We start from the raw sequence: 13,603 nt of genomic DNA on the forward strand, positions 1-13,603 counted from the left end.
TTTCTTTGTTGTGTAAAACTGGAACTTCCAGGTTCTTTTCCAAAAGTTAGAAATGTACTTTGTAATCACACAACACATAATAATGCAAATTAACAAAAAAAACGGAACGACAACATAATATTGCTCAACAGAATGTCAGGTGATTCGTATCTATTTTTTGCTCAATTTTACATCATGGTCAATTCAAGTTTTGTGTTTTTACGAACACTATTTGCCCCAAAGCTTATTTGCACTTGTTTTCACTAAATGGTCCCAGGCATTAAAATAATATCAATAATTATCACAATATAATTTTTATCGATATCAATATAATAAAAGTTTGATATATTAATAAAATCCCTATGCGTTTTATACTCTACCTCCGATTTGTTAAATGTTCTGCTCATATAGTTTAAAACCACAACCTTCACTCAGGAGAAAACATTTTTGAATCTTTAAACAATAAGAATGTTCATTTATCGTGATAATTATCGATATCAACTGATATGAACCTTCTTATATCGACATCATTTGGGCCGTATTGCCTCCGGCCCTGGTTAACAATCAATCATGCGTCAGTGTGAAAGTGTTTGCCCTCAGAGAATCTCCCCTCTGACTCTGTGGTTCCCCTCAGCTCTGTGCAGCTTCTCAGCTCAGTCTTGTGTTATTTTGGTATTGATGTATTTTTTTGTTGCGTTCGCCCTCACCACTCTGATGTTTCACTGCAAACATCAGCTTGTTAAAACGCTTTAAAATCCCACTCCGCTCGACTCGCCCTGTACCTATGACAAGTTAACAACTAGCTGGTGAACATTGTGGAGCATTAAGCTGGAGCATGATATTCCCCCTGCAGGATGAACGACATCAGTAAAAGGAGAGTGAGAATCGGACTTAACAGCTGCCAGGTTGACTTGAACACTGAACTCCAAATGAATGTTAATGTTGCTCCGTGTCTGCTGGATGTGCAGATTCTGAAAACAGGTTTTTCGCATCAATTCAAAAGTTGCTGTTATGTCAGTGTTGTTTTCATTCCCACTGCCCCAACGTGTCTGAGAATTAGTTTGTGATCAGTTTAAAGATTTTAAAACTATATCACAAGCATAAAGAGAGGAGAATACAAGTTCTGATCAGGGAGGAAGAGTAAAGATTTAACTTAATGTCAGAATCATGTTTTACTTTCTTTGAAAAAAGAGTTTTAGAGGCTGTTTTAAATGCAGCTTTGGCCCAGAAATGATACCAGGACTTTCTCCTGTTTATCCTCTGCTCTTTGTCGTTAAAGTAAAATGTTAGTTTTATATAAATAAAGAGGCCAAATTCTCTTTTGTTCCTCCACTCTCCCCCAACCTCTTTGCCCCAGATCACCTGCTTGAACTGCTCATTGTTCCCACTTTCCTCCACCTCTCTTCTTTCCTCCTCCCTATACTCCAGCAGGATGCAGAGAATAACTTCATGTTGATCTGCTTTCCACTCTCTGTATCTGTCCCCCCCCCCCCCCCACCCCCATCCTCGTAAGTCACTATCTCTGAAACTAAAATGGGTCATGGGCTTGTTTCAGGTGGGACCTCCCAGGGTTTATTTTGTTATTTTTTTTAATGAACGCTAATTCCTCAGTTGAGAATCCACCTGATCTGAGAGAAGGAAAAAGAAACTGTGTGAATTCAGACTCCTACAGTGGTTAGTGGTGCTAAGATGGTTGTTCAAAAAGAGGATTTTCAAAGTTTTGCTCGATGTCTGTGTCTGTGTGTGTGTGAGAAAGCAGATAGACAGATAGGCAGGGAGACAGCGTGTGTTTGCATGTGTACATGGTGTAATTGTCTGTGACCCTGGCAGGTTCTTTTTTTTTTTCTTCTTTTCGTGGTTAGACTGTTTGGCCTTCCCATAGTTCCTCTGGCCTCAGAGACATCCAGCTTCAAGGTTTAGTGTGTGTGTGTGTGTGTGTGTGTGTGTGTGTGTGTGTGTGTGTGTGTGTGTGTGTGTGTGTGTGTGTGTGTGTGTGTGTGTGTGTGTGTGTGTGTGTGTGTGTGTGTGTGTGTGTGTGTGTGTGTGTGTGTGTGTGTGTGTGTGTGTGTGTGTGTGTGTGTGTGTGTGTGTGTGTGTGTGTGTGTAGGTTTTACCAGAGAGGGGAAAGGGAGCGATGGAGGTTAGAGGTGGATTTGATAGCACGGCACACCCAGACCCCGTCTCCCCCCTCCTATACCCCTCTGTTCAGACCTTGATAAGTGGAGCCGGAGTCTGTGGGGGTTAGGGATTCCTGTCTGGCACAAACACACACATACACATAGAAACATACACACACGCGCGCACTGGGATCCGCCCGTTCTACATTCCTGTGTCCGACTAAGGAAGCAGCCCAGCCGTCTTCCCCTCCACTCCCAAATTATCCCCTTCTCCTAAAGTCACTGCATACTTATCAAACGCCTCGCTACCTCTCTCTTCCATTCTGACTCACGCATACCTCCTCTATCTCCCATGTTTTCGTCCGCTCCATCCCTCCCAGCGAGCACACGGCACGTTGAATCATCTCGTAGTGAGTTGTAAAATGTTGTTTCAGAGCGAGTGACAGAGATCAGCCGGTAGAGTGAGATACAGCAGTGTCACCCTTTTTTTTTTTTTCCTCCAGTGCGAATTATGTTCAAAACACATCTCCTATCGCTCCCATGGGATCTGTCACACTCTTTAGAAACACCGTATCAGAGGTTACTTGCCGTAGAGCCAGATATTTCATGTTTTAGGAAAGATGAAATTCAAAACCATCATTTCAGACATCTCAGCTGCTCATCTCTCCGTTTGCTTGGTCAGTCACCGCTGACGGTTTTTTTTCCGTTTTTGCTCATTGCTGAACTCCTACACTCTCTCAACTTTTCCCCTTTTACCCCGTCTCTCCCTCCTATCCTCATATCGCCCCCTCTTTTCTCTTCCTCTCTTTCTTGCTATCTGACTGCGTATATCTTTTGCCCCTCTCTCTCTCTCTCTCCCTTCCTCCCTAACCCCTGCATTGCTCCCTCCCTTTTCGGCGGGGGGTGTGTTACAGGGGTTAGGGAGAGGTCATGTGGTCTCACGCTGCCCTTCTCTCTAATGGTTTCTTAATGAGAGAGTCCGAGAGAGAGAGAGAGAGAGAGAGAGAGAGAGAGAGGAGCAGTTTTGAGAAGCAGGGTGAGATATCAGCAGTTCGGCTCAGGGCACTGACTCCTCCTGTGTGCTTGCATGCGTGTGCGTGTCCATGATAAGTCCGTGTGTACTTCTGTGTGTGTGTATTCACACATGCCTGCGCTATTCGACTGACCCCTTGCTCTATTGCGAGACCTCTCTGAGCTCCATGTTCTTCTCCGGGGAAAGAGGAAATGACACGTTTGTAGCCTTGAATAAGAACCGGGGCTCGTCACACGCACTGTCCACTGGGTCTGGCTTGGCTTGGGTGGGTGGGGAGGATGCGGAGGTGAGGGACGAGGAGGGGTGTGAGTGTGTGTGTGTGTGTGTGTGTGTGTGTGTGTGTGTGTTGGGGGTGAGGTTAGAGGGGCCTGGCCTGTTCTTTAATTTGCACAATTTCTGCTGATTTGATCATAAGCAATTAATCTCAATGGTTCAGCTCGGCTGCAGTGGGGGAAGAGGAGATGAGCACAGTCCTCTATAGCATGTGTGCATCTCTCTCTCTCTCTGTGCTTTCCCCCCTCTCTGTTCATACTGTGTGATTACTGTTATTATTACCTCTTATACTCATACCAGAGAGAGACCGTGCTGGATCCTCTTTTCTCCTTTGTCGCACACGATGTTCGCCTGCAGTATATTCGGATTTGCAGACATATTTACAATTTCAGTGTGTATGAAAAGAGCCCTGAGATCCCTAAACATATTAATCACTGAAAAGCAATTTTGTTAAGTTTTTAAATGACGGTGCTCAGAGATCACATACCTCTGCCAAAGGCCCAATAGTCCCCTAATGGAACCACATTTAAATTCAGTAGATCCAGATTTATATGAGGATCTGCACCAAATTGAAAACACTCATAAATATCAGGTCCTTAAATATGCCAGTTTTTTTTTTTAACATCAAGTTCCGTGAATTATTCTCTGAGAAATCGATGAAAATGATCTCACAAAAAATCCCTGGGTCCGCCTCCTGATCCGGATCCACACCTAAATGAAACGGGTTATTCCCTGACCCGAAACCACATCCTTCCACCAAGTTTCATTGTAATGTTCCGTAGTTTTGGTGTAATCCTGCTATCAAACAAACAAATGCAGACATAGCAGAAAGCATAGCCTCCTCTGCATAGGTAATAAAAACTAATTAAATTGCCTATGTTATGCTTTTTTGATTCTTCCTTTTTCTTTAATGTGTTTGTGCATTTTTTGCGTTACCACGGCCAAAGTCTGAAGCAAAGGGAGTCCTCCTCTATTCTCCAGTGATTCACTAACACCAAGCTCGCAGTTTGGTTTGCCTCCCTCATCCACATCTCATTTGTCTCACTTCCTTCCTCCCTTTAACCCTTTGCTCTCATGCGGACCTGTACGCGGCGTGTGCACGACGAACACGGGGACCCGTTCCCTCCGCTCTCCCTTAGCCGGCCCTGCCTCTCTGCCAGTTTTCCATCTCCCTCTATCTCCCCTGTCCTTGCTTTTCCTCTCCATGGCACCGCACTCCTCCCATGCTGAGGCCAGAGCTCTCTCCATTGTTGGAGGCAGGTTGCCAAGGATACAAGCGCAGAGAGACACAGTCTTAATGTTATGAGATGGGAGAGATGAGCAGAGACAGAGGGGCAATAGCCGCGCTGGTCACTGGGCAACGTTAATGCTTTCCAGAGAACACGTAACACCCCCTGCTCACCGCTCAGTGGAGTGTCCCGCTGTGAACAGATCACAGTGACATCGACTTTTTTGCACCGGTCACCTGCCCTCTGTTCGCCCGTTGTGACTCTAGCGTATGATCGTAGCGTACGTCATCACGTGTCCTGTTTTTGTACTTTTCTCAGGCTGCCACTTGATGGAGTCCCCTGAGTCGTCGCTCTTAAAAAAAGCCTTTTTCCATCTCGACAAAAGTCTGAAAAAGTCAAATAATCAAATCTAAAGAATGTTTGAGGACACAGGAATTCTTAAAGGTCTTGTTTTTTTCCCCTGTGCATTCACAGGTTTCGCGATGCTGCACGCAAACATACAGTAAAGATCTCTATACAAGCAAGTCACATTCAGTGATTTGTCCTGACCAACCTGCTATAATAATATCAACCTAAATCAACCTGTTTCCTTTAATCAGGTGCAGTTTCTTTAATTCTGCTGAACTGATTTGCCTTTTTCTGACTGATTTCAAGTTTGGGAATTTTCCTGATTAACTGGTGAACTAACTGCACCCATAACCAAATTTAGGGTAGAATAGATAATAGATTGATAATACATAGAAAGGAGGACTTATCATATTCATGCATTAAATAACAAAACAAATTGTTTTGGTTGCTAGAACTCGATTTGCCTTGAACACAAAGGATAAAGCACTATCGCATAATGTTTTGGAGAAAATGAGACCTTAAGGCCGGTCTTATCTCTGACCACACCCCACAGTAATGTCACAATGTCTTGGAGAACATCTGTGCACCGCTCCAGAAAGGAGACAATCTAAATCAGGGGAGGTCAGCAAAAACAAGATGTTCAGGGGTGTTATGAGGTTTAAAGAAATACTCTAATGGAGGCAGTGTTGGCATTTGTCTCACTTCCCTCCCCTCGGCAGACCGCAGATGCACACATGGTGCCGTGCATCACACACTACGTATGTCTATTGTTCAACACACAGAGATAACGAAAGTGACCTCGTACCGATTCTGAGATTTTTTTGCAGGAGCATTTTGCCAATTTACAAATCCAAAATGTTTTTTGCACCAACAATCTAATGAACACATTTCAATGATTTATCTCAATTTGGGTTTCGTGGTCTGCTCCAGCTGGAAATATTTTGATTTGGCCAACTTTGTTTGTTTGTTAAACCAAATGAATTTCCCGGGAGCCGTAAAGAAGTAATTCTGTCTACGTTACTCTGCCTCTGAGCCTGTGAGCTGGTCAGCGTTAGTCCAAGAGTGTGTTAACCCACACACCAATAACCCACAGGCTCTGTACAGCATCCCCACCCAGAGTCGTTGTCGTTTTCCTCCTCCACTTTCCATTATCCCCCCCCTCCCCTCCCCTCCCCTCTCTCTCTCTCTCTCTCTCTCTCTCTCTCTCTCTCTCTCTCTCTCTCTCTCTCTCTCTCGCCCACCTTACCCTCAAATATAACCCTGGACCGGGCTGGACAGTTCGCCAGTTCCTCCCCTGTGCATAAACCTAAGACATAACCTCTCTCTCTCTCTCTCTCTCTCTCTCTCCATCTCTCACTCTTTGCTTTTAGCACAAAGCCCTGCGTGTCTGCCTTCCTTCCCCACCCAGCATTCTTTCCCCATGCAGACCTCTCCCCCGCTCTCTCTCTCTCTCTCTCTCTCTCTCTCTCTCTCTCTCTCTCTGTCTCTCTCTGTCGACTTCCCTCCTACCCGCCAACTCGCTCAGCCTCACCCTACCTTTCATTAGCCCACTCTTTATCTCACACACTTACTCGACTCGCTCTCTCTCCCTCCACTCCCCTATCTCCCCAGCTTTTACACTCCCTGTGCACACACTCTCGCTCTCTCTCTCTCTCTCTCTTTCTCCCTCTCTCCCCTCAGTTGCTTTGGCTTTTGTTTTTGATACATCTTCATTTATTTCTCTTTCACTCTTTCCCTGCTGACCCTATTATTTTTATATTCTCTCTCCCTCCACCATCACTCCCCCTCTCTCCCTCTCTCTCTCCCTCTCTCTCTCTCTCTCTCTCTCTCTCTCTGCCTCCCTCCCACTCCTCGCAGTCCCTCTAAGCTGCATTAACTCCCCAGATTACCTTGAGCCCTGCAATCCTCCATCCCCCACGCACTCACCCGCTCCCTCCCTCCCTCCCTATCCTTCTTTCACTCATTCACTTGCTCGCTCTGAGTACGTCCGCATCATGGCGGCTAATTTTGAAAAACGAAGATATGGTTTGAAAGCTACTTTCGACCAAAGACAGACAGAGAACCGCGAAACAATGAGTCACTGACAACATATGGAAAAGAACGGACACCTCTTGCTCTCGATGATCATCAACACTGTTTTTAAATTCCGGTTAACTCTTTAATTTACTGTTGTCAGGCAGCTGAATGAACATAAAATAGTAAATTGATCCCAGATCAGGCAGCCGCAGTTTAACCAGTCGAACACTAAATCCTGCACCGCTGTGCTGAGCTGTCGATCAAATCATTATCTTATGATCATAAAATAATCTGCCGGATTGAGCATGAATACTAATAACGACACTTGTGATTGGCTGTATTAAAACGAGTTATCACAGAGATGCAGGAAGTTGTCTCTTGAGCTTCAATGCTGCGCAGCCTCGGATCAGATTTACATCATTGTGTTGCGGTGGCTGAGTCGTCCCCATCCACACAAAGGCTCATGATATATACTTTTAATGAGTCGATCAATGGCTGCAGTATTCACCTAATTGCCAGCATACTACATGAGTATGTAGAAAGATTCCTTTTCTTTGATTAATTCATTTTAGTGGTGAAGAGCTGAAAAAAACTAAGAGCCTTTGAGTGGAGGAAGCTGTCGTAGCACATTACCTCGAGCCAAGGAGGTTATGTTTTAATCGCTGTTTGTTGTTTGTCCGACCTTTAGCAGGATTACGCAAAAATTACGAGACAGTTTTACTGAAACTTGGTGGAGGGGCGGAATATGGGCCAAGGAAGAATATTGATTTGTTTAAGGGGGCAGATTTAGGGTTCTGTAACATTACGACACTTTTGAAAAATTTCTCAAGAAATAATTCAATAATGATGAAAAAAGTCAGACATATTAAGGGGACTGTCTGTAAATTGGTTCAGCTTTTATTTAAGACGACTGTTGGGCCTTGGCAGAAGTATCCATTCAGCTGGGTTGCATCATCCAGTTTTGTTCAACCTGCTCCTTTAGAGTTAACTGCTCCATAAAAGAGTCATAAACCAGGCGGTGATTTTTCACTAAAATCTGTGAATTTATTTTCCCATTAGCGACCACACACATTCACTTGCTAACTGAAAGGGATCATTCCTCCGGAGAGTTTTTCTGCCCCTTCAGTGGCTCTTCATTGAATGAAATGGTGCACAATCCTGAGAAGAAAATGCCAGGGGGGAGTAAAGGGCTCAGTACCAAGAAGAAACTTGGAGAGATATTGTGACGGACTAGCGCTAGCAGGGCTACTTCATCAGCTGTGAAGAATCTCACTGCACCACTCGCTGATGTGACCAGATCATCCCTGGCCATCGCAGTAGCATCTTCCATGAGAACGTTTCTAGATGTAAATGGAACCTGGAGGCTGGCTGCGGTATAGGTCCCCCCCCCCCCCCGTAGGACATGGACGTTATATAAAGTTTTCTCACTGCTCATTTTTCAGTCAAGTATTTCACTTTAGTTATTTGATGCTATAAAAACGGAGTGAAACTGTCTTGCGATTGGTTCGCACGTGTGCTAACGATGGTACCGCGCTACCGTTGCTACATTCCCTCATCGCTACTGTGCAGACTCTGGCTCCAAATGCTTGAGATGGCAGCGTTCGTATCTTAAATATTTTAGCTTCATTTCTGGATAGTAGGAGAAAGTGGAGACACGTCGTCCATCTTTATCTACAGACTATATGGCAGCAACTATAGGTTTCACATCTTGACATACTGCCCCCCACTGTCTATATGTGTAATCACATGTTGCGGCCGCGTCTTCATGTGGATTGATGGAGGGCCACAGCGTAGAGAGAAAGATGCACTTTCAAATTTAGCTGCCTTACTGTAGACGCACACTCACTTGCTCACCCCCACCGGCACTATACCCACCCTCCCTCCCACAGCCTCTGTAACCTCCCCCTCACCTCTCCGCGCTCCCCCTTCACTCACCCACCCACCCACACTCCATCACCCCACCATCCACCTCTCACCCCACCACTCTTGCAATCGCTGCGCTCCTCTCCTCTCCTCCCCTCCACCCACACTCTCTCTTTTTCTCCGAGCCCCAGCAGTACCACCATCACCACCAGCACCATCATATCTCTCTCTCTTCCCTGTCCTTTACCACTCTCTTCCCTCTGTCCCTCCCTCCTCTAAAGCCTTCAGGCTCTGCTTGATTTATGCTTGCCCTCCCTATCCACACACACCCCACCACCATCACCACCACCACCACCCACTCTTCCCTATCTCTCCTGGAGGTTGTGGCCCGGCTAGTCCCTAAAAACAACAGAGAGAGAGAGAGAGAAAGGGAGAGTAAGACAGACAGACAGACAGAGAGAGAGAGAGAGGGAGAGAGAGAATAACAACCTCTTTTACTTTCCATCCTCCCTCCTTTTTAACCCAGCATTTTTTTCATTCCCCTCTCCCACACTGCTTTTTAAATTGCCTCTGAATTCTTGAGCTGTTTTAGTGCCTCACTCCCCCTTCTCGGCTGAAATTACTTTTTTACCCTCTCAAACTCTGGCATGCTGAGGAAGCAAGTTCTACCTTCCCTCCCCTCTTTGTCCACTCGAGGACAAACATGCACTAATCACACATACAGTGTACGGAGTCGTTTGTGGAAGAGAAAAGGTGAAGGAGACACTTTGCGTTTTGGAATCATGCCGCTCTAATGTCTCGTGGACAATACGGCGAGTGGCGGAGTCTTGTGACAAGACGGCTCTTGTAATGTCTTGTCCTTTTCAACCTCAGGCTGGCCGAGCCATTAACCAGGCCGACTTGGGGCAAGGTTTCTTTCTGAGTCTTTCACTGTCCCTCTTTCACTCTCACACACACACACACACACACACACACACACACACACACACACACACACACACACACACACACACACACACACACACACACACACACACACACACACACACACACACACACACACACACACACACGCACAAAGATACACAGTGAGAGAGTCTTTCTCCTTTGTTTGCACTCCCATTCTCAAACATGCACACAAGCCCTACTTTCTTCTTGACAGCTCTCTTGTGGTCGACAAGCCTCAGTAACTCGTTGCTTAACCACCCTGGACTTTTTCTCTCCAATGTGTTTGGCTACTGTCTCTGTTGGTTTGAAGGTGTGGTGTGTTGTGTGTTGTGTGTGTTGTGTGTGTGTGTGTGTGTGTGTGTGTGTGTGTGTGTGTGTGTGTGTGTGTGTGTGTGTGTGTGTGTGTGTGTGTGTGTGTGTGTGTGTGTGTGTGTGTGTGTGTGTGTGTGTGTGTGTGTGTGTGTGTGTGTGTGTGTGTGTGTGTGTGTGACTGGAGGTGTTAAAGGAGTGTGTCAACCAACAGCCAGGCCATGAGTGCTTGTGCAAATAGTGGCTGTGAGTAAACCTATTTTTATTCATCTTTTTAAAGCTATATTTACTTGAGAAAATGGAAACTCCATTACACAACAGAGTGTTTGGCTTCATTTGAGGGCGAAGGAGGCATATGTTGAAACACACACACACACACACACACACACACACACACACACACACACACACACACACACACACACACACACACACACACACACACAGGGACACACTCCTCAAGCACAATCAGAACAGAAGATCATAGGTCAAACTGGGTCAGCTGACCCTTCCCTCCCTTTTCAGACCTTCTCTCTCCTCCGCTTTACTGCGTCAAAGCGTGTTCTCTAATAACACAACTCCCCTTGAGAAACACACACACACACACACACACACACACACACACACACACACACACACACACACACACACACACACACACTCAGATACAGTGCAGCCTTCCAACCACAGCACATAAAACTGTATGTCCTATCCATTAGCTGTAACTCTCTCAATGGCTGATAAATGCAGTATCCCTCACAACACATTTGAAGTATAGTTCAACACACACATCTTTTATTCCAAGGTAAGTCTTATTCCGCCTTTGCTTTTTCCCACTCAAGCCCCCACATATATTGCAGCATTGCTCACTCACACAAACACACACACACACACACGTTCACACAATCGCACGAACCAACTCACACATGAACAAAGAGAACCACCATTTCCACATATTTGTCTCTCCTTTTAAAAGGGGGTTTGATTTAGCATAAATGTTGAAGCCAAGGGTGCCCGGCTACCATGGCAACCAAATTAAACGGAGGATCTCTTCAGAAAGCAGAAATCTAAATTATTCGGACTCTTTTATGAAGGGGAAAATGAAAATTCCCTTCACTGTACAGAGACCGCTGCACTGTAAAGGCAGAAGAAAGGAGGGACAGGAAAAAAACGAGGAAAATGCTATTGTTTTTTTGGATCAGACCATGCAGTTCAAAGACATATCCCATGCCATTGAAATTCATAGGTCGTCTCATGACAACCAGTATGTTAACACTCAGCATATGTGCACAAAGGAATGATGTAACGGCACTGTCTCTAAAACTATGGCTAAACCTATTGCCTCTGGAAGACACCGCAATATGTGTGCCTACAAATCCTCACACACGTATGATGAAATCCATAAGCTGCGTGCATGGGATTAGGTGCGACTGTTTCTGGTGTGGTAACTGATTTTATCTGTTGGAACAGGATGAGGTTTAAGTAACACAACATCTACGCGGGGCCGGTAAAGCTCACACAAGTGAAGGAGGATTATTGTCTATATTCCAGTTATTTAGTGCAGGAGCCTGTTTGCGGTCAGATGAATACTAATTTCAAATATCTCACACTTAGTCTGGCAAATGTGGATCAATTCTCAGAAAGCAGGATACTGTATTTTGCACCACGGAGACTCGGCAGGGGAGAGTCCTTTTCCTACTGGCTAAAACGTATATGTACTCATTTTCTCACGTAAAAAAAAGTCTGAGATTTTACAGTTTTCCGTGAGGACGTCAACCAGCGATCACATTTCCATAGCTCTGCCATTGAATCTGCAGCGTGTGACTGAAGCATTGTTACTGTATGACTGTGGGGAGGGCGGACATGTTCCATCTGTAGATGCACGTGTCCAGGGGGATGCTGGGAAAAGTGGTCAGGGGTCATTCACTCTTCCAATGAACAGATGAGTGGAGGGAGATGGGGGTCAGAGGTGACCCTCTTTTCTCTCTCTCCTTCGCTTCCTCTCCTTCCATTTGTCTGCCTCTCCTTTCTCCATACATGTGTGCGTGTGGTGGTGCATGTATGTGTGTGTGTGTCTGTACGTGTGTGTGTGTGTTTGTTGTTGGCCAACAGCAGATCTATGTTATTGATTGACTCCTGTGGCTGCCGGGCTGCCCACTGAAGGAGGGGGCAGAGCTCTAATGAATTCCTGCACCTTATGCCCCCTTGCGCCAACCCCTACACCCCCTCCTTAATTAACTTTGTTTGTGTGTGTGTGTGTGTGTGTGTGTGTGTGTGTGCGTGTGCGTGTGTGTGTGGGATGGAGGAGTGCGTGGTTGCATGCGTGTGTATTTTGTGTGTATCTTCTGTGCTTCCTCCACAGCTCAGCACCCCCGCTTTTACACTCCCCTGCCTTTTTTCCTTTCTCACTCTTTCTCTTTCTCCCCTGTCCGCTCCTCCTCTCTTCCTTCTCAATTTCTTCATCTCCTCTTTTCTTTTATATCTCCCTCTGTGTCTGCTGTTAGTTTGATGGCGCGATTACTTCATATGTATGTCAATCTTCAGTCTGTCGCACCCCATCTCCTTCCCCGCGTCCTTCGGTATCTCACTCGTAACTCTACACCTTTCAGATTTATGCACGTAGGCGCATCAGTGCATACAGAGCGTGTATCCATCCATCTGATCTATGATCATTTATCTATACTGAGCATGAAAAATGACTGACAGTGTCTGTGCGTGCATGTGTGAGAGACACAGAGTGGTCAACGTTGACCCAGTAGGCTGTAAAGAGGCTGTATACCCATCGGTATTCCAGACGTAGAGGCAAACTACTGCCTCTGTCACCTTGACTCCCCCTGCAGCAGACAAGCACTGGGCTGCACAGGAAACACTTAGCACTACCTGACTGTTGTTAAAATGGACAATATGACTATTCTGTTCCCCTGCTGCAATATTTTTTCCCACTCATTTGCTTTTCTATCCATGTTTTGTATTCTGTGAGCCTGGATCCCACCCCCCATTTCTATCTTTACTTTGTTTATTCCCCATTAGGATTCAGCTGTCACTGCATGGACTGTGTGTAGAACAGGAGACTTGGATATTAGGATGTCAGAGGGTTTCTGTCCAGAACAATCTCACATAATTATGCACAAGGCAACTGTCTCAGAAGTCTGTCTGTGTGTGTGTGTGTGTGTGTGTGTGTGTGTGTGTGTGTGTGTGTGTGTGTGTGTGTGTGTGTGTGTGTGTGTGTGTGTGTTTTTTAAGGTGTAGCCAAGCCATCCTTTCAAAGTGTCTAAGTCAGCGATGTGCGTGGTGTGTATTTTTGTCTAAGTCTTCAAGAGAGAAAGCTGTCATCAGTAAAATGTCAATTAGGAAGTGTGTGTGTTTGTGTGTGTGTGTGTGTCTGTGGCAGTGTTGAGCGAAGCCGTCGTCGGCAGTGTGGTCTGACAGTCTTGTAGATCTACAGTGGAACCACCAGCGACATGTCTACTGCTGACAGCTTTTCTACG

At 45.6% G+C, this 13,603-nt stretch overlaps 1 protein-coding gene across 7 annotated transcripts in view; it reads left to right on the top strand.

Moving 5' to 3' along the window:
* Nucleotides 1-13,603, top strand: part of zbtb46 (zinc finger and BTB domain containing 46) — a 61,106-nt gene that overhangs the window by 32,377 nt on the left and 15,126 nt on the right. The window lies entirely within an intron of this gene.

The sequence above is a fragment of the Hippoglossus hippoglossus genome, chromosome 7 (assembly GCF_009819705.1).
Source record: "Hippoglossus hippoglossus isolate fHipHip1 chromosome 7, fHipHip1.pri, whole genome shotgun sequence".
NCBI lineage: Eukaryota > Metazoa > Chordata > Actinopteri > Pleuronectiformes > Pleuronectidae > Hippoglossus > Hippoglossus hippoglossus.